This window comes from Lepisma saccharinum, chromosome 6 (genome assembly GCF_977018435.1).
Source record: "Lepisma saccharinum chromosome 6, izLepSacc3.1, whole genome shotgun sequence".
Classification (NCBI taxonomy): domain Eukaryota; kingdom Metazoa; phylum Arthropoda; class Insecta; order Zygentoma; family Lepismatidae; genus Lepisma; species Lepisma saccharinum.
Genome location: NC_139234.1, coordinates 24,892,722 through 24,914,093, shown reverse-complemented (window position 1 = coordinate 24,914,093; position 21,372 = coordinate 24,892,722). Strand labels below are relative to the sequence as shown.

Here is a 21,372-nt window from a genome sequence, read left to right as displayed (position 1 = left end):
ATTAAAATTTTCCATCTGGTTTCGGAAAAATCGACAACTTTTGCATTAAATTTAAAAACTTTTGTAATAACACCACTAGAGTAAACCAATTTTTAATTATTGGCATGGGAATTTTAGCATTTTTTTTTCGCAAGATTTGCAATTTTATAGCAATAATCTTCATTTTTGTTGTTCCTTCCTTTACTTCGTTCATTCAATCAGACCCAATATTTCCGTACATTTGTTTCATATAGATCTAATAATAGTTGCAGTTTCGATCGTGGGTTTTAATTTTCCTAATATTGCTTCCAAAGGAAAATTTTGCACTCTGTAGAGGGACTGTACCTACAATTTAAAGTGGGATAGGAACTTACTATGTGCCTCCACCGGCTATCGAACCCGGGAGGTATGTCAAGGGAAAGGTTGCTTTCAGATTGTGGCAACACTGATGCTTAGGTACTCGGCACAACGAGTGGGCTGCTTCTATATTCCAACAATCTTACATAGGCTTTTCATAAATTACAATGTTACAAGCTCTCCTTCCTTTAATCTTTGCCTTATTGGATTCCACCCAGTAACTGATGAAACAGTCTTGCTCGATGTTCCTGTTGTGAACTTTGATCACGTATACTCCATCAGACGCTCTCTGACGTGTAGAAAAGATATAAATCTGACAGATTTGAAGCATAACATCTTAGGTTTGCACTCGGTAAATTAGATATCAATGGATTTTTGATTCATTGAGTTGGTGATTTAAGTCCACTTTATGAACAGTAATGCTAATTGGGACTGGATCTACAGTTTAAAGTGGGATCCGAACCACTATGTGCCTCCACCGGGTATCGAAACCGGGACCCCTTGAATACAAGGCGACGACGATACCACTCCGCCATATATATCAATGGAAAACAGCAATGTTTGAACAGAGAAAGTGTAAAGAGCTAGAGTTAGTTCTCTTCTTCTATTTTCACTTTCGGATATTTTCAAAGTGTTGTGATTAAGGTGCAAAATTTCTGGTTGTAAATCAGTAAACTTCCCATGCCATGGAACTTTTATGAGGCGCATCTTAAGTTCATAGAGATTTTAAGACGTAATGAAGTTGAAGAGGTTTTTCTCGGACAATCAGCCAGGTGATTTCCGAGCTTTCGAGAGCTAACGTCACTCCCATCTTCATTCTCTGAAGATGAGATTGACGTTAGCTCTCGAAAGCTCGGAAGCCTTTCCGGGAATCACCTGGCTGATTGCCCGAGAAAACCTCTTCAATATTCGCCGCCAGGAAAGCTTCAAGAGTAATGAAGTTCTCTTTATAATAGACAGAAGGACGAGGCAATAAAAAAATGCACTTGGAAGATCTTTAACATTGAGCCGTCGACTGAAGGAGGTTTTCGACTTGAGGTAACCCCACAGAAAGAAGTCGCAGACAGACAAAACTGGGGAGCGTGGGGGCCAAGAGACATCGCCGAAACGTGAGATTACGTGGTGGGGACAGCAACAATGACGTCATCTTTCCGTCATCATCTTCCATACTTAATTCATCACTGTATACCTATCCAAACTGCATTTCTTACCGATGATTTTGGTGTCAATAAAACGTTTGTATCTCGAAAATCAACGACGCTACACTTATTCCAAAAAACATGCGTTCTTTTTTGCGCCACCCTGTACTTGGAAAATTTTGTAGTTATAGATAAATCGCTTTGAATCGACTGTTATCTCTCACGACCTGATACGTTTATCGAGTCAATTTATGTTGAGCATTGCTTATCTGGTAGGTCTATCAGTCCATTGAAATATATTGTTATGTCTAACGTAGATACCGAGAAACCGATAGATGGACGGACAGATATTAAATTGGTTGATTACTACTCTAAAATTCGTTTTTTTGCGTAGGTACGCAAAGATCATCAAACTTTGATTTGCGCGTGAGACAGAATTAAACTGGTGTATTGGAGGACAATGTTTTGAACACTTACATTTGGCGTTTGCAGATGGTCCAACGAAAAATAATAACAACTAGTCGCTCTTCAGGGAGGATTGGTGTTTATTTCCTACCATTTCGTTGTTTTCACTGTTACTATTCAGTTCACCATTGCTGAAGTTGAAGAATATTCGCTACATGAAGCAGAAAGGTGAAATTTTTATCTTTCAAATGTCGCTAGATTTATCCCAATCGTACTGTTGGTTCACGAGATACAGCAATTTAGCGTATGAAGTTAATTTCAATATGAATTCAATACATTCTATAAACCAGTTTATTAACAATGCTGCTAAATTTCACAACAACAGATAACAGATCAGTGCTCGACCATAACTGCAGCTCGGTCAATAATCCGAATTCAACCAACAACGCATCTTACTGGAAAGCATTGTCAAACCTACAATGGAGTTACCAAGATAACCACTGCATATGCACCGGATCCTAGAACCTTCCCGAAGGACGTATATTTCCAATAATTCTACTAGAAAGATCCACATGTTGGCAACCAGACTAAATCGACTGTCATATCCACAATATACAGGTTAAAACAGGTGTTCATCGCAGAAGGGACGCGGCACGATCAATAGAAAGTGAGTAATTACCTTAACTTATTGCAAAATTATGAACGGAGATTAAACTCAATTTTCATATTAGTATATTAACAATAAAATTAACATAATAAGGTGAACATCTAATAAACAAAAATCAAAGTTAAAGTCTGTTTAAGCCCACTTTATGAACGGTTAGGGTGATAGGAACTAGACCTACAGTTTAGAGCAGGGTTGTTCAAGGTCCAGGAATTTTAAATAAATTCAATTCAGATGCAGGAGAGAAAATCAGGAAGCGTTCATGGGTTCTGGACCGTAAAGAACCTTTTTATCTGTAAAGTATTTCAAATCGGTCCAGGTACCTTTTTTTCGGATGAATTTAAATACGGACCGCGAACCTCTTTTCCGGATCAATTTAAATAAGGTCCAAATTCGATATTGAAATGAAAATATACTCAACTAGGGCCGAATTTAAATTATGCTATAATAAAAACATTCCGGCCCTGTTACGGAACCAAATAGAACATATGGATTCCTGGATCTTTAAGAATCCAGGGTTGTTAAAGGTCAAGGAATTATAAACAAATTCCATTATCGCCCGGGAGAGAAAATCAGCAAGTGTAAATAGATTCTACGCCGTAAAGAACCTTTTTATGTTTAAAGTATTTCAATTCAGTCCAGGAACATTTTTTAAAAATTCAATTTAAATACGGTCCACGAACCTTTTCTCAATGAAACAGTACGCAACTTGGACCGGATTTAAATTGTGGGAGAGAAAAAAGGTTTCGGTCCCAATATAATTATGTTTCCTGGACATTTATAACAAACCTGCTTTAAAGTGGGATCGGACTTCCACACGTCTCTGTGGGGAATGGAACCCGGCATCGCTCGATTGCAAGGCGACAGTGTTGCCACTACTCCATCGGGGAGGCACGCACATTTGTCAATACCAATAAAAATAGTATTATGCAGCAATTTATTCACACATTCCTAACAGCCTATTTTTTTCACGAAATTACAATTTATGGTCATTTTGGCTCTAAATATGACTTTACCCCCGCCCTCTTATTTTTTTTCCCGAACCGATGCAAAATTCTGGATACATGATGCACGCCATTCTTGCGAAAGGAAGGTTCGCTTGGAGAAATGGAACTTAAAGCAGTGTGCGAATTAACGGGGAGATGCGGTGGATTCCCCCTTAAAAATATATATATATATATATATATATATATATATATATATATATATATATATATATATATATATATTTATCCATGTCAGGGATGTTTTTTATCCCCTTCAAAAAGGAGAATTGAAATCATAGACAGTAGCAGTGGCGGCGATTGGATTCCAAACCCGGGGTGGGGCAAGGTGGCAAAACTTAGCACAGTGCGGGGGTAAATGTAGCGAAAAGTGGGGGGGGGGGGCAACTGCCCCCCTAATCGCCGCCACTGTATAGTAGTATACCATTTCTTAACAGGGTGGTTTCACCAATTTTGCAGTCTGCGCCTGCCTGGTTATTGGACTTCATTTCGCAAATTCGAAAACATTGCTTTCTTCCCTGCAAAAAATAGAACAGCCAAAACACTATGGATATGCACACCTTGTCGGTTTAAGCCTTACGCGCATCATTGTTATGCTCGCCCTAGGAACAACAAAGTCAAGCCTCATGTTTCGGTCATAATGACCAACATGGCGTGATTGGTATGCGCTACTTTCGGTCATTATGACCGACGAGGCAATTGACATGAACTGTGTAGCAAAACACAATTGAAAAATCACTCGAGTATGCAGTCTTGTGAATTAAAGATGGACACCAGCCTGCAACTGACCAACCTCAAGAACCGAGACAACAGCAGACTGTTTTTCACTAAGTTTTCATGGCATAGTGCTGATATTTTACACGTATTAAAGTGGTCACAAGAAACTTGGTAGGTTAGGTGGACGTCAAGTTTGAACTTGGCAAATAAAAAGTTTTGGCGTTACTAGTTCGATAATTCTTTTTAGGTATAAATTTGGGTTTTCCAATGAAAATATACTGTTTCTAAATTACGTGTAAATGTAATCATAATGTTCTATTTTAGAACCAATCTTATAAGGTACTTAGAACCGCAAAGCACTGACTGGAAACATACGAGGCGGATCCAGAAAGTAAGTTTCCCGAATGGCCAACAGATGGCAGGCTATGCGTTGTGAGAGGTTAGTGCGCATGCGTGAGAAATCGCCATGACGTGGCAATCGTATGCAACAGGCAGCACTCTCCGACAACTCACAATAGCACCGTAGTAGCGGTTGATCTTATTCCAGCAACCGTCGACTGTGAAGTTCGGTCGGTGATAAAGTTTTTGAGCGCACAAGGCACAGCACCGATAGAAATCCATCGTCAGCTGTGTCAAGAGTATGGGACAGACATCATGAGCGAGCAGATGGTGCAGGCAACTTGCAGAAGGTCGGCAAGATGTGCATGAGGAGGAACTTTACCCCCAGAAACCAAGCAGCAGTCTATGCATTGGCGTCACAGTGGATCTCCACGCAAGATGAAATTCAAGCAGACTGTGTCGGTGCGGAAAGTGCTGTGCACGGCGTCTGGGACAGACAGCGCATTCTGGTCATCGAGTTCTTGACCAGAGATGAGACGGTAAATGCTGAACGGTACTGTGAAACACTACAGAAGTTGCGACGGGTCATTCAGAACAAGCGGCGTGGTATGCTCAGTGCCGGTGTTGTCATGCTGCACGATAACGCTCGGCCACATACGGCTCAGCACACAACAGATCTTCTGCAGGAGTTTGGCTGGGAGGTGTTTGACCATCCATCCTATAGCCCGGATCTCGCTCCCAGTGATTACCATCTTTTCTTAACCTCAAGAAATTCCTGTCCGGTCAGTATTTGCAAACTGGCGAGGAGGTGAAGACGGCTGACACACACTGGTTCCGATCGCAGGCGGCAGACTTCTACGACACAGGGTTACAAAACTTGATCCCACGGTACGACAAATGTCTCAATTCCGGTGGGCAGTATATTTAAAAATAGATGAACAGTTGCTGTACCTGTTCTAATAAAAATTTCCATTGTAATTGTGTTTCTTTCTGTAGACGGCCCCAGGGAAATTTACTTTCTGGACGGGCCTCGTATATACAAATTTGCATACCCAAAAAACATACCTCTCAAAATGAAATAAAAAATATGCCACCGAGTGGGCGTCATCTCAAAGCAAAAAGCTTGTAATAACGAGGAAATGTTACTTTTAATAACGAAAACATGATACGTTGCTGACATTCGATGAGTTGTCAATGAAAAATTTTCCTTCAACTGAAATAGTTTAAGCATTGTGTCATGCATTTTTTGCAAGGTATCTGCAACAAACGCTTAATGAAACGTGAATGATGATGTAACAAACATGTGAATATCGCGAATTGGCAAACAGGAAGAGATAAAAAATGCGTCATATTGATGGAAATGACGTGTATACGATATGTTCTGGAAACGTACGTACCTTGAGCTCGTGTGTTTGCTTTTGTAGACGTGCTACAGCGACAATACTTCATCGCGTTCTATCTCTTGTACATAATCACACACACACACGCGATATCCACAAATGAAGTGGCACTTCAACGTACAGACACTTAAAAGTATATGGTTCTGGACTTCCGCGCTTCGAAGAACGTGCATGAGTGAGGGAGTTCCCATAATGCTTGTTTCCTTCCGTTTGCTTGGCTTCAAACTTGGGCGTCAGCAATAAATACAACAAATGGCCAGTTAATTGTCGACGTAATACAGACATAATGCCATGCACTCTGCCTACTTCTGCTACATTGCCTTAAGAAGTCACCGTAAATTCAAAATATTCTACCGTTAAAATTTAACAGTTGGCCTGTTAATTTGCAAAAACGTGACGCAACCGTTTATAGCGTGAGCGCGTGCGCATTCATGTCTTCACATCTCTGTGTGTGATTGGAATGAGAAGAAAACATGGCGTTTGAATATTAACACAAAGACTCGTACAGCAGAGACACTTAAGAAAGAACTTGCAAATATAAATTTGAACAGTTTGCACCACATAAAGATATTTAAAAACCTGAATCATTAAAATTACGGTTGGTTGGTTCACTATTGCCGTCAAGTTTACAATATTCTACAGTTAAAAATTTAACAGTCTGCCCGTTAAATTATAAAAATTTGAATATTTTAACGGTACCCAACAGTTTTTATTTCAATTTGAGAAATTTATCATGCATAAAGATAAATAATGATTATAAATTAAGTTACTTATGCCAAGAATATATTGTTTAAAACGAAACTGACAGTTCAGTTGCTGCACAGAATTAATGTGTAATTTTGTGCCCAATATAACGTTATCAAAATAACCGCTTACTTCAGTCCGTCAGCTAATTCAGGCTCCTCTTACTATGACTACGAACAGAACATTTCCAGAAAAAATCGAAGTAAAACCAATAAATCAAGCTCCATCTTCTATTACTAATCAAGCATCCTTTCTTCTGTATTCGGCATTCCTATTTCTTAAAGCACGCTGGGTCAATAGAGGGAGAAGGGGGGATTATGAACACCAAAGCTCCCCCTTGGGCACGCCCTCATTTCGTGATACAAGTTATATACTCTTCTTACACGCACTTCCAAGGTGTTACACTGATTTACTTCCTAGAATTCCTGCGGTGAAGTTATTAACTGCTTTGGCACACGTCCTTGGCAAGATGACAACCTGGCTTTCACTAAGTTCGTTGACCACAATCAATCTCCGATTACATGTAGCTCTTTTGCATAATGCGTCAAAAAGTAAGGTGAAACTGTAGGCATACGGCCTACGACAACGCATCTAGCAGCTGATTTCTTCTGTACGAAAATAAACAGCAGGCCTATACGTGAAGTACATAAACTGGAAAGCGTACACCGAAAGGTGTATGAGGCAGCCAAGTGTGAACCTCTTACAGGGTAACGAGTAAGCCTTATTTAATTATTTATTTCATTAGTTTTGAAACATAAGTATTTATGACGAAAAAGTTTTTATATAAAAGTAGCTATATTTTGCCGTCCAGTTTTTTCGTCGGGAAAGTATGGAAATGTCCCGTTTTGCTGTTTCAAAATATCTGGTCACGCTTAATCTCAACGAAACTTGCATTTACTACTTAAATTTCGAACGAGACGATCGCGATTTGCCAAAAGTGGCAGAAAAGCGATGTAAAATGCAAGAAGATCAATCAAACAAACAACGAGACGAGACGAGACGCACAAACAGTAAAGTCTCGGTCTCGTCTCAAGTATAGAAAGAGGCTAAACTCATTCTCGTATTTTGTTTTTAAACCACGTTCTCGGTCTCGACTCGGAATTTCCCTGCAGGCAGGGCTCGAAATGGACCGGAACGGCGTTTCGTTTCGTGAATATCAGGAACCTTCACTTCTTTGGTTTGTTTATTTTTTATATATATTTTTTAGATATTTCACTAAATTTGCCTTTTCAGTGTGGACTAAATTGTTAACACTTTTCAATAGTACCTACATATTATAGCATTCATATAAACTTCCCCTGTACACGGAGATGTGTTGTTACCGCAAGGGGGTTTAGCAGAGTATGACGGCACCCAAGATGAGACCAAGTTGGAGACAAGTACGGAGCGTTAGAGCTGCAACCAGCACACCATTTGCAGTATTTCCTTTTTCCTTTAATTTCCCTCTATTTCAGTACTTTTATGTTGGGGGAGGGTTGTTTTAAGTCCACTTTGTGCACATATAGGCTAATTGGGACTGCATCTACAGTTTAAAGTGAGATCCGAACCATTATGTGCCTCCACCGGGACCCCTTGATTACAAGGCGACGACGCTACCACTGCGCCATCGTGGAGGCCCTAGTACTTTTCTGTCATCCTTTGCTCTTTGTCTCGATTAACCAAATTGAAGGAATAAATCCAATCCTTGATCCAGACCAAAATAGCAATATTGAAATATTCCTCACTTGCACAAAATGATTTTTTAATAACTATTATAAATTATAGTACGGTACTAAGAGACAATGAAAGACAACCCTATGTTAATGAAAGTAAAGCGTTATATTTCGAGCCCTGCATGTAGGAATTGCCGTATCCATGTCTAAAGCGAATTGGAGCAAAATTCCTCGCATTTCTTTAGCTCGGACTGAACATCCGGTGCGACGCTAAAACAACAGCAGGTATTTAGGACAGGGGGCTGCATTCTTTTGGCGGGCTCGATGCTTGATTACGGAAACCAAAATGGCCGTAGCTCCAAATTAGCGTGGGCATGTCCTCCAACAAGAGGACAACGACACTTCACTTGACTATTTCGAGGCGGAACGGCGACTGTTTCTCAGGACAAAGGCCAAAACCGGATATGTGCAATGTGTTGATGCTGACACACGCGGTGATATGCATGGAAATGATTAGTATAACAGCGCTCGACGGTTTATTAAGAAGTCACCGTGCTGGGCGGTAGACTTAGTTTCAGTGTTGCCGAAGGGAAATTTCCTCGGGGTGGGACTACTCAGGTAGAAATTTGAGTGAAAAAAGGGGGGAGGGAAGAATTCATAAAAATATATCAAGCTAGTCTCCTTGTCGTTACTTATTAAAACAAACCAAAAATAACATATTGTCTTGCTCATTAAGCAACACATTACCAGACAGGCACTCAGTCTGAAAACGTCGCATAGTAAAGCAATTTTGATTTAGGTGAAATTTCCATTCGGTGTCGTCGCGCCAAGTTACTAAGGGATCAAATGATAAAGGGACAATCACAAAGAACACCCATGCGCAGGAAGGGAATAGAAACCGGGACCCCTGGCGTCGTAGTGCGAACACGTCTCTAAGGTTAGTCTTGATCAAGTGTCGATTTTTAAACAGTCGAGTCGTTTTTTGTTGGAGCTTGCAAATCGAGACAAGATTGCGGGCAAGAAACGTTCCTTCAACAACGAGACCAGACGACCCTGGTCTCGCGAATCATCTCTGTAACATCCCTAACACGCATAAAGCAAAGCGATAAGAGAAACAAGCATGGGAGGATGTATGCACTCCAACTAAAATAGATACGAGTGCACGTGTCAAAGCTCAACGGAAATAGACGATAATATTTAAACGACTTCAGTTCCTTGCATTTAGAATTAATATGTCTGCTAGTTAACTGCATCATCATTGGTATTTTCACAACACCGATTAACAAGCACAGAACTTTCCACACTATCTTGCAGTGCTTTCCGACACTGATACATTTGCCAGTCTCCGTGGCAGAATGGTTATCGTAACGCGCAACGAGGAATGGATGCGTCATTGTCTTTGCCCCGCCTCCCATTTATGCAGTCTTCGATTCATTCAACGTTGCGACGTAAAATAATTATCATAAAGTTACGTTACAGCCCCCTTTATATGCTGCCACCACTAACCTTTCACAATACGTTGAAAATTTCCAAATGCACGACTTTCTTTGGCCATCTTATGGAATGAAGCTCAAATTCTGCTCTTCCAGCCTAACGACGACTTATTCTCAATGATAACAGAACGGCCTGCTACAATATTCTTCCCCTTATCTCACGTTAATATAATTAATTACGATACGTCTTAATACCGTTACAAAACCTCAGTTCAATATAAATGTCCGCATAGTGTGTTAGTAATACCGACAGACTTACGGGACAAAGCGTTTACAACCAACCATTATCAATGGAATGTCCGAGACGAGGAATGCAGAAAACGATTTACGTCCTGTAAAAATTCTTGTTACGGCAACAGGACTCGTTTGGATTCATTTCCGTTTATGAATTCCAACTGCCGCAAATGTGTACGCATGTGGAGGTTTCTACACACGTTGCGTGTTGTGAATAGAACAGAATAAATTCAATTTTATTTTAAGACTGAGCCTTTACAGTGACCATAATAATGTCTTGTCATTTTATGTCACTTTTCTGCCACTTGGATGACCGCAACGATGAGGATGTATGGTGACTAAAATTTATTGATGAAGGGACACATCCAAAGCCCAGGCCGGGATTCCACCCCTTAAAACATTGATGGCAAAATAGACAACTTAACGCATTCAGCCACCGAGCTGCGACAATGATAATGTAAGTATTTTCTTATTACTCCTTCCCCTTTTCGTTAATTGAAGGGGTCTGGTGTAAAACATGGTAAGTGACATTTTGGTCATTTTTGAGTTACAAAGTAAAATGTGCCATCCTTCAATTTTCGAGTGAAATTGCCAGGTCATACAATTTCCATTGGACTCAGTGAAGCCTTCTGAAATTGGTAAACACAAGACGAAAAGAGTTTATCTGCAGCATAGCTTCAAGTAACCTTTTTTCTTAATGAACTCAGAAATGACCAAAATTTCACTTACCATGTTTTACACCCGAGCCCTTCAATTATGAGTTCACAGTTGCCATCTTATCCTTCACTCGCTTTCACTACATTTTACTATTATCACTAATTTATTAGCTAGTTGTTCTTATAAGTTCTAATACACCCCATTCACTTATTTTCACTCTTCCCTCTTATATTCTTTGTCTTCCGTCTCTTCCCCTTCTCGATCTCTCCTCCTCGTAACGGTTTTCATTATCTTCTTCATGTTAGATTAATTAATTTCCCCAATAAATTTTCGTCTTTCCTCCCCTATTTCTTTTCTCCACTCTGAAACAGGCCAAACCTGATCTATCTTTTGCCCATTTTTCGCCACATTCCGCCAGTTTTGTTTGTTTGTTTGTTAATGCCTTTCAGTCTGTCACGTATGGCCCTTATCATCTGCATAGATTTTATTATGAATATTATAATTTGCTAGATGAACTTAATATTTCGTGCTAACGATTACAATTTTATTTGCAAATTTATTAATGGAAACCTTTGTTCCCCACTTATTATCTAAAATTACTCTAAAGACTCGTCACTAGGAATTTTGAAATAACTGCTCTACAATTTCTGTCATTTCCCATTTTAGAAATAATAGGTAATTATTTAAATTGTATTATATCCCAATATACCCCAATGAAAATTCGCTGAGTCTAATGACCTTTTATTATTAAAATAATATGTGTAATTTTACTGCTAACGTGTGTTTTATAATAAGTGATTGTATTGTTTTTTTAAAAATTCTTTTATTTCAACGTAAATTTGTCTTCTGAGTATATCAAGTACTAGTACTTTTTTATTGTGTATATGTCATTTATATATTGTATTAAACTGCTGCATAAGACTTGTTTTCAGCAGTACAGTCTAATACTTAAATAAACAAATATCAATTCTCCCCACTACTGCCTCTTCCCAAATCCACCCAATCCCTACTTTGCATAATTCCTTTTTTGTATTTGCTATCCACTGTCCCCACTTATCTTTGATTGTATACAAAGTTTCTTTAAATCCCCCCTCCATAGTCATCAGTTTTCCCCAGCATTGGAAGTTGCTCATTTGTGCTTCCACTTCCTCTCTGAGTTTTCCTCAAGCGCCCCACACGTTGACACTCCGGTTCCTACACCTAGCACTTGCTTTAGGAATGATTATGGTGTGGAGTTTACGTTTCCACTCCCTCCCACACCCAAGAGTTCGATGCCGTAGTGTTGCCTCGTATATTCCCTTAAGTGTATGTATTTGCGACTTCTGCAATTAGACTGATTGAAACCAGATTGCACAACTACCAGGTATTTACATGTTTTATTTTTCTTTTTGCATCATTTAGAAGTACAGCTTAATTTTCATTAAATATCCTATTGGTTTACTTGTTAAAGTTGGCTTTAAGTACACACAGATAAGCTAATTGGGACTGGACCTACAGTTTAAAGTGGGATCTGAACTACTATCTGCCTCCATCGGGTATGGAACCGTGAGACACCTTGATTAAAGGCGAGGACGTTACCACTACGCCATCGAAACAACCCTATTAGTCTACTGAAGTTTCATAATTTTCCCAGTACAAAAAGTGGAGAAAGAAATGTTCATGCAGAGCACAAATGTTGAGTGGAGACGGATGAATGAAGGCCAGACGGAGGACGGTGCTTACACATTACATTCACTACAGTCGAGATCGATAATGTGTGGTGCTCATTTTCACACCCAGCATGTGCCTTCGTGGCCATGCACAAGGTACAACTTTACAAACCTCGACATGAGTTGAATGTATGAATTGAAAATGTTAAACTAAAGCAATTATATGTGTGTGTGAGTGAGTGGGGGGGAGAGAGAGAGAGAGAGAGAGAGAGAGAGAGAGAGAGAGAGAGAGAGAGAGAGAGAGAGAGAGAGAGAGGGGGGGGGGAGCAGGCACCCGGTTTCGATTCTTGGTGTGGGCGATTTCAGGTGGAAATTTTTCCAGCAATGTTCCTGCTTGGAGCGACTTTGGGGTACAACCAGCCTCTAATAAATGGTCACTTGGGGGGTAAAGGCGGCTGGAGCGTGGAGCTGACCACATCTCCCCCATAAATTTGCCCTGTGTACAGTCACCAGCAATAAAAATGGGACACTTATACCCTGAAATTTTCCCTTTCCTGCAATGTGCTGTGTATGTTGCCAACAACGATGAGTGGATTTAGTGGCAAATTTTCAATGGCAATTTCTCTCTTTGCCGTTGAGTTAGGCAACACACCACGCATTGCAGGGAAGTGAGTATTTCAGGACATAGGTGCCCCATTTTTATTGCCAGTGAGTGTACCATCATGGCAACGGTGACGTTGAACTTTACATTACATTTCACGTATGCTTAATCAAATGTGAAGCTACAATTTCATACATAGTGTAGATGTCTTCGCAAACAGAATCTACGAAATTAAGGGCGTACCATGTAAAGTCTGAGTTTCAAATCGCGTCTCTCACAGTAAATACATATATATAATTTTCTGTTACAGTAGTTCTTTGGTAGTTGTGTCATTTTTTAACACACGAACCTCCTGTTATGTAAAGAAACTGATAGGAACCTGTACGGTTAAATAGGAAGAATAAATTACATAAAAATAGACCCCTGCATTCCTGTGCAGAGATTTTTTTTTTTTTAAAAAAAAACTTTTGTTGTTTCAGCTAAGCTTGAATGCTGGTGGAACATTTATTTTAGAATCTCGCACAAAGGTCTAGTTTATTCTTATTTGTTAACTAAATAACTCACGCCGTGCTGCTCCGTTACATATATTAGGGGTTGGCATTTGGAGACGACGGAGAACGAAGGGAGTGGTTTCTGAGCGAAGGGTGATACAGTGTCGCCTTCTCTCTTGAATTACAGTAACTACGGTAAAATTACGGTGACCGCTTTAAAATGTAAATAGCTGTTACTTTGTAGTTACCCGTAATGACACAAAATTCTTAAAAATATATATATATGTGGCACTCAACTTCCATTTATAAATTACCTATCTTTATGCAGAATAAAATATTCAAATGTGAACCTACGTAGAATTTTCATTGAAAATTGCAGGCTCGACCAGGACTCGAACTCGGGTCTCTGGCATATCGTATCGTTGCACTACGAGCTGAGCTGCTTTCGCCTACACACACATTTGTTTTTCTTGTTTCTTGAGTTTTTGCTTCAAATTCACTTTATGCACATATAGGACAATCGGGACTACAGTTTAACGTGGGATCCGAAGCACTATGTGCCTCCACTGTGTATCGAACCCGGGACTCCTTGATTACACTTGTTTTCACTACGCCATCGGGGAGGCCCTCTGACTGTCAGAGCCAATTCCACGCAGAAAAAAACAGCGAAAAATCAGGAGAAACAAGGGGTGGTTCATTAGCACAGTTCATTGATTGATTTTACTTCGATTTTCTGCCATTTTTGGCTAATCGCGAAGATGATGACTGGTGATGTAATGAAATTGATGAAGGGACACTCATAAAGAACACCCATGGCTAGGCTGGGATTCGAACCCGGATACCTTGGCGTCGTAGCACGCTGTGCTAACCATTCTGCCATGGAGGCCGGCGTTCATTGCTTAAGCAATGTTACGGTATTCCAGAGACCCGGGTTCAAGTCCTGATCGAGCTTGCATTTTTCGCTGAAATTTTCATGTGTGCCAAATGGCGAAACTTGAAAGTTCTCTTTTATGTCCCAATGCTGAACTATAAAAACAACATTCACGCTCAGGCACGGAATCGAACTGCGAAACGTTTGGTGGCGAAATTGTGAGTGGAGCAATCAACGCCATTTTCCTCCCCACCCCCTCTTATGATCCCTTAGATTTGATTTCAATGATTTTACTTCGCCTTTGAGACACTTTTGGCGAATGTTGATACGATGAAATTGAATGGATAAACAAATACTAACTTTGGGTTCAGACGGCACAGCATCATTAGCCTGCAAAATGAACTTCAGGGTCTACTAAGTAGAAGAGAGGTTGACATTTTGGTGTCTTGCACACCCCCTCCCACCGTCCCCATGATGCCCTATGTCTTTGATCAACGCTCAGATTCGTTGTTACAGGATTTCTAAGGTCCAGACTTGAGCCTAAGTCTACGTTGTCTCCTCGTCGTATCGATTTTGAAGCTGTGGTCAAGGTCTCGCTACAGTTGGCTTCACAGGTATTGTTAGGAAAATTGACAGTGACAGGTTTGGTGTAAGGTTGTCAATTGGTATCTTGATTCACTTTTTGAAACTCTCATTGCGTAAAATAAAGAGAATAAACACGGTGATGAACAATTTGCTTGGTACTACTTATGCATCCCGCTCTTTCAGCTCGACAAACTCTTGCTGCACTGTGCAGCTAACGAATTCCAGTAGTGCTGTGTAATTTGAACAGCGTAATTGCAATGTACTCTTTTTAATGTTTTGTAAAATTAATTAGAAAAGTTTTCACTTTCACTGAGAAGAAATGAACACTAATTACACGATGTAATTGAAAATTCTTCTCATGTAATGTCAGTCGAACTGTATCTTGGACAAAAGTGCTGCACAGAAGAGCGACTGCAGCACTATTGCGTGAGGATTCTGACCTTGAATTAAGGCACAAAACGGCCGGGTGTTAATGGAACTACGTTAAATACAGTACCGTACTCCGATGAAGGACTTACCTTGAGACATCTCTTCTAATGGTCCTCTCTACTTAGCACTTGATTCGCACCACTTTACTGCTTCTTCAAGCCTTCCATGCAATCCAACACCACACTGTATAACCACAATGTCGATCACACATTCACAACTTCAGGAAACATCACTACATGTTTAACACAACACAAGCCTTCGATTCATACCGCACGTAGACAACGTCTCCTTACAGACTGATACGCAAAAGAAGCCAGTGCGCGATAAGATATAAAGGTGGAGATAAGTCGCTGAAGACAAGGCATAAAAACGGGTTTTGTTAGTTTTGCATTGAAGCTTCTCGTAGTATCCTGGCAGGTGCAAGGCCTACAAAGGAATCCATCGTCCTCCCCAGAAGCTAATGCTACTTGTCATGCCATAGCTCACGGCGAGCACACCAGCACGTTCTTTGTATGCGACTCTGGTGGCTTCAGGAATAGTCGAAGGGATTGGACCCTTGGAATACTGCCGCCAGCTAACATAAATTGTTTTGACTGACTCAAGCGTCACTGACGGAGGTCTACAAAGGAAAGGTGATGAAGGGTGAATCCAAGGAGACATCTCTTAACAATTAGTCGCACTTAACTGGTCCGAATGTAATTGATGAGAGAACGCATCTCTTTGGGGGGCGTAACTACCTGCAGAGGCTGTCAGAGGTTTGCTCCAGGAGGCGTTTCGAAGATGATTTGTTGTATCTTTGACGGGAAAAAGAATAACAGATGTCTTTCACATTACTGGTGAAAAAGAATTGGTGTTCCTTCGTCGTATATAACTGGGTAAAAGGTACACCACTTTTCTCCATCACCTACCATTCTACAAGTTCATGGAAACCTTTTCCTATATTCCGGCAAAATCCTTATCGGGTGAAAAGGCCTGGATTTTCATTCAAAGTTGAGTTGAGTAGAATTTTAAAAGAGAAACGAACGAAATTTTAGGCATTTAAGAACTTTTAGCGAAAGTCAGCAATGATTTCCTTATATATAGTCAAGAAAATAAGTATTGCAAAACGAAGTGAAAATATAGAACAGTACAGCTTACAATTTTGATCCGGTACAGAAGTGTCCCGGGTTGGCATCATGATAATAAGCTGGTTACCCTATTACTTTTTGGTATAATCTCTTAATGGTGTACATGCCTCCACAAAATCACTGTCTTTCGAACTTTCCTTGACTTAACGTTCACCCACTGCACTATGCTTCAGGACAATCCATCCAGAACTTTTCGCAACAGGTTCCAAACTGGCTCACAAACACCGCTGACAACCAAAAAACAAATTCCAAGAACAACAGTGCTCGACTTTTGTCTTTTTCCGTTGAGAAACCAAAGGTCAAGCACCTTCACCTGTCATCACGGCGCTAAAGTATCTTGCAGCAAATCACAACTCTTCTCATTTTCTCAACCAACTCCCACACCGGATCCCATCGTAACATATTCCGCACACACACATTAAGTGCGGGAAAAATTCTAGCGGAAACGAATTCGATGGCGCGTCACTTTTTCCACCGCTTTCCCGTGCGTGAAGAACTCTAAACAAAAAGCAACAAGTTGGACGCAAGAAACGGTGATGTTGGGGCCCACACTCACGACGTTCACGACTCCGAGCAGTTGTTGCAGCAAAACAACAGCAGAGGCTACGGGGGAGAAGCGAACTACGTCATCACTTGCTTGCAACACGACTCGGGCCTCACGCTATTATTCTGACTTTTTTTTTCTTTTTTTTTTTTTTGAACCGCTGCCAGATTGGGCGTGAATACCTTCACGCAGAGTACAATCGTCCCCTACTGGCTCTTTTGAACGTCGTAAATTGTGTGAACCACACATTCACATGTTAACTCGCCATTAGGTCATCTTGGCATTACCACTAGGGGATGTGTTCTTGCTTATATGTATATTAAGACGTGTTGGACGAGTTCACTTGCTCCTTTCGACAGCGATGTGGAGGTCGTGGGTTGAAGCTCTGGCAAACATTCTGTCTCGACCAGGGCCCAGCGGAGAACGCCAACAAGGAAGGTTGGCCATTAACTCTGGGAAAGCCCAGGTACCTAGCAATCTCTTTGGAAGTTAATGCGAAAATAAAATTCTATTATCATCCCCATCAATAAATTGTTGGCCCGACCCTGTGGCCGAGTGGTTAGCACATCGCGCTGCGACGCCAAGGGTCCCGGGTTCGAATCCCGGTCGGGCTTGGTTGTTTGTGAATGTCCATTCATCAATTTCATCATTTCATCACTCATCCCCATCTTCGCAAATTAGCCAAGAGGCACAAAACGCGAAGTAAAATAAACTAAATCAAATCAAATCAAATAAATTGTTAATGGCCGAAAAATCGCCTCTGGAGAGTTCACTGTCTCGGAACTTTCCTCAATAATTTTTATAAAAGCTGCTAATTTGAAGCTAAATCGCAGATTATCATTATCATCCAATTAATAATACATCATATTTTTATCAGATGCTTTATGGCTTAATTACCACGCAATAAACAGAAAAAGAATAATCAACTTTCTAGATTTTCATGGTTTTTGTAATAAACAAGAAAACATTTCCTGTTCTGGCACCTATGAACAAAAATACAAGCTTGATATCGTACCCAAGTCTCCGCGTGGCAGTCAGACTCCCTACCGACTGGAAAACGGCGGCTCTGAATAGTATATGTGAATTATTTGTGTGTCTATTGAAGTATTCGAAATAGGTTTCTAGGTTGCTGGTCTTACTGATGCTACGGTACTCAACAAGGTGGACTATATAGAAACGAACTCCAAGTAACACAAGACATAAAAAACTTACTTGCAAATCCATCAAGAAGTATGAATTGTGAAAAGTACGAAAACTTATGAAATTATCGACTATTAAATTAAATGCTACATACGAAAATTCCAGCACGACATCCAACAACACACGAACCAAAGAAACGAAAGCATGTCACTGTCAAAGGAAAGGCTAGACCGACAGGAAACCACAAAAAAGACCGACGCTTGTATGATAAGAGAATGGATGTTACAGACGCGTTGTCGCCGTCTTTAATTCAAGAAATTTAACTTTGCTAACAATTATGTTTTCCTATTGCAGACTCATTCATCAGGAGGCGCAGTGGTAGCGTCGTCGCACTGTAACCAAGGGGTCCCGGGTGCGATACCCGGTGAAGGCACATAGTGCTTCAGACGGATCCCACTATAAATTTTAGATCCAGTCCTGATTAGCCTTACTGTGCATAAAGTGGACTTAAAACACTAACTCAATCATATTCATCAGGAACACACAGACGTAGTCACACACTGATTTCAATGAGTGGGGTAACTTAGACCATTTGCTATTGGGTCGGAAAAGAGGCTATTTAAGAGTAACAAATATTCAATATTTTTGTGAATACTATTAAAATGAGCACAATCTTGATAGGCACGTGACGTATTCGTTTAATTATCCTTGTTTAAATAGTGTTCGTCGTCCTCCGTAGTCGAGCGGGTTAAGGCGTTCACTCGTCTTAAGATCGTTCGCTGCGGAACGGCGTAGGTTCGAATCCGGCTCTGGTCGGAATTTATTCGGCCTACGTATAGGGCCGGTGGCAACCCACCATCGTGAGGAAATTGGGGAGCTCCGAGTGAGTGAGCGTAATCCGGTCGAGACGACCTACTATAACGGCTGGGGATACGTCGGGCCAGTGGCGTACGCAAAGGGGGGGGGTTACCGGGTTTAACCCCCCCTTGAGCTTTTGAAATATTATGGAAAATGCTGTAGAAAAAATGAAAAATGGCTAATTTATCACAGTCAAAGATCTGCGACAGTAATAATAATAATAATTTGAATTATTATTCCCATGCAGCATGAAGAAAAACACAACATTCCAAACACAATCTAAGCGGCCGCAAAGTTCAATTTTGCAATTTTTTTTGCAAAAAGTCGCGCAGTGATTCTCGTGAGAATTGTGAAAATTCCTTGCTTCGTCACAGTGTGCTGAACTTATTGCAAACGTTCTTCCCGGTACTGATTTCACATCCCCTTGTGAACTCTCAAGTGATGCTGAGTCTACATCCACATCATTAAATAATGTTGAAGAAGTGCTTTGTGAATCACCTAGAAGTGATAAATGTGTTGGAATGTCTATAAACTTACTTCAATTCCCCTGTGCATATAGCACCGTGCCATGAAGGCACACGTAGTGGTGTGGTGGGCCCCAGAGATTCTCGATCTCGAACTATTTTGCAGGTGATGTGATCAGCACCATGCTCCGGTAGCCTTCATCCCCGAGGGTTGCTCTCAGGCACCCATTGCTAGGAGGCTGGGTGCGGAGACAAGGCTGGATAAATTCCAACTAATTCCGGGAATCGAATCCGGATATCCCACGAAGTTGTAACAAAGAAACAAAAGAAATGTAATTTTGTTCTATTTCTTTCATAAATAGCAGCTGCATTAGTAGTAATTAAACTAATTAATTATAAGAATTATTAATTAATTTATTATTAATTAATTAATTAAAGTATAATAAAACAATGGTAATGTGAATTTGTAGAAAGTTTTCGAAATAACACCCCCCTTGATGAAATCCTGCGTACGCTACTGCGTCGGGCCGACCCCCCGACTATTCCAATACTGGTTGCAGATCTCCACGCTTAGAGGTGACGAAGGAAAGTGTGGGAGGGAGACCGGCAGTCAGTAGGTAAGCCAAGGCCCTTCATGGGCTGTCGCGCTAAGGATTATTATTATTATTATTATAAATAGTGTTCAGGGTACAATCAATGTGAATAATTTATCCATATTCATTATGATTTGTAAGTTACAGCACCCGTCATTTTTCGTACCTTTTTTTTTTCAGAACTGACATTTAGGCAAAGACAGAAATTACACTCTAAGCTACAAGGAGCTTTCCTATATTTTGCTTCAGAAAAATGTCTCACGTATTTCATTACCTTCTGTAGATTGTAGCAAATGCAAGTAGGAGCGAGTCCACATATCTTTCATACTAATCTTTTTGTTGTTGGGATACACTCAAGATGAGCGTAATTTCCACTATAATCTGTCTCATCGCTACGACGCCAGGGATTCCGGGTTCGAATCCTGGCCTGGGTGTTTCTTTATCAATTTCATCACATCATCACTCACCGCTCCACTTTCGGCATATTGATGACTTTCCCTAACAATATGGAATACTTGAATGACATTAAAATCATATCAATAGAAATTTCCAAAGTAAAGTTGGGCATTAGGAAAATCAACGCCCATCAATGGTCTCCCTATCGAATTGTAACAGGCAAATTTCGTGATAGAAATAATAAGAAAGTGTGCAGATAATGATAAATATGATGGGGAACATTCTTAGATTAGAACCCATGGTCTATGGTTTCAGAGCGCATTTCTCATTCACACATTATAGTGTTAAATAGCTTGTAATATAATAATTGATTATCACTATATGATGTGAAATGTATTCGAACCTATAATTTAACATATTTTCAACACAATATTTAAATTTGTATAATAGTTTTTTGCTCAAATTTTAAACTTCGTATTACTTGATCCTAGTTTGGGTCATGCAATAACAGTGCGAATGTTCATTTCTTGAAGGTGAGATGTGACTCACCAAATCTTCGACAGGCATCCTTCAAATGTCATTTCCGAGTGAACCACCCACACCAGGCATCTTCAACACTATCCCCCCCCAAAAAATGCTATAAAACTATTTTTATGTGGAATGTCTGCCATCAAGAAGCTGGTTCCAAAAAGGTGGAATTGAATTTCATTGCCAAATTTGGTAAGAACAAAAAGCACTAGATTTTCCCGATTTTTGGGTATATTTTTCAATATCATTTGAATTTCTTTAGGTTTTGGTGTGTATTTTTAATATCCTTTGCATTTTTCAGGTTTTGAGGGA

At 40.3% G+C, this 21,372-nt stretch overlaps 1 protein-coding gene across 2 annotated transcripts in view; it reads right to left on the bottom strand.

Annotated features, from left to right (window-relative positions):
* LOC145988628 (ankyrin repeat and SAM domain-containing protein 1A-like) overlaps positions 1 to 21,372 on the bottom strand; it is a 200,706-nt gene that overhangs the window by 49,939 nt on the left and 129,395 nt on the right. The gene's annotated exons all lie outside the window — the stretch shown is intronic.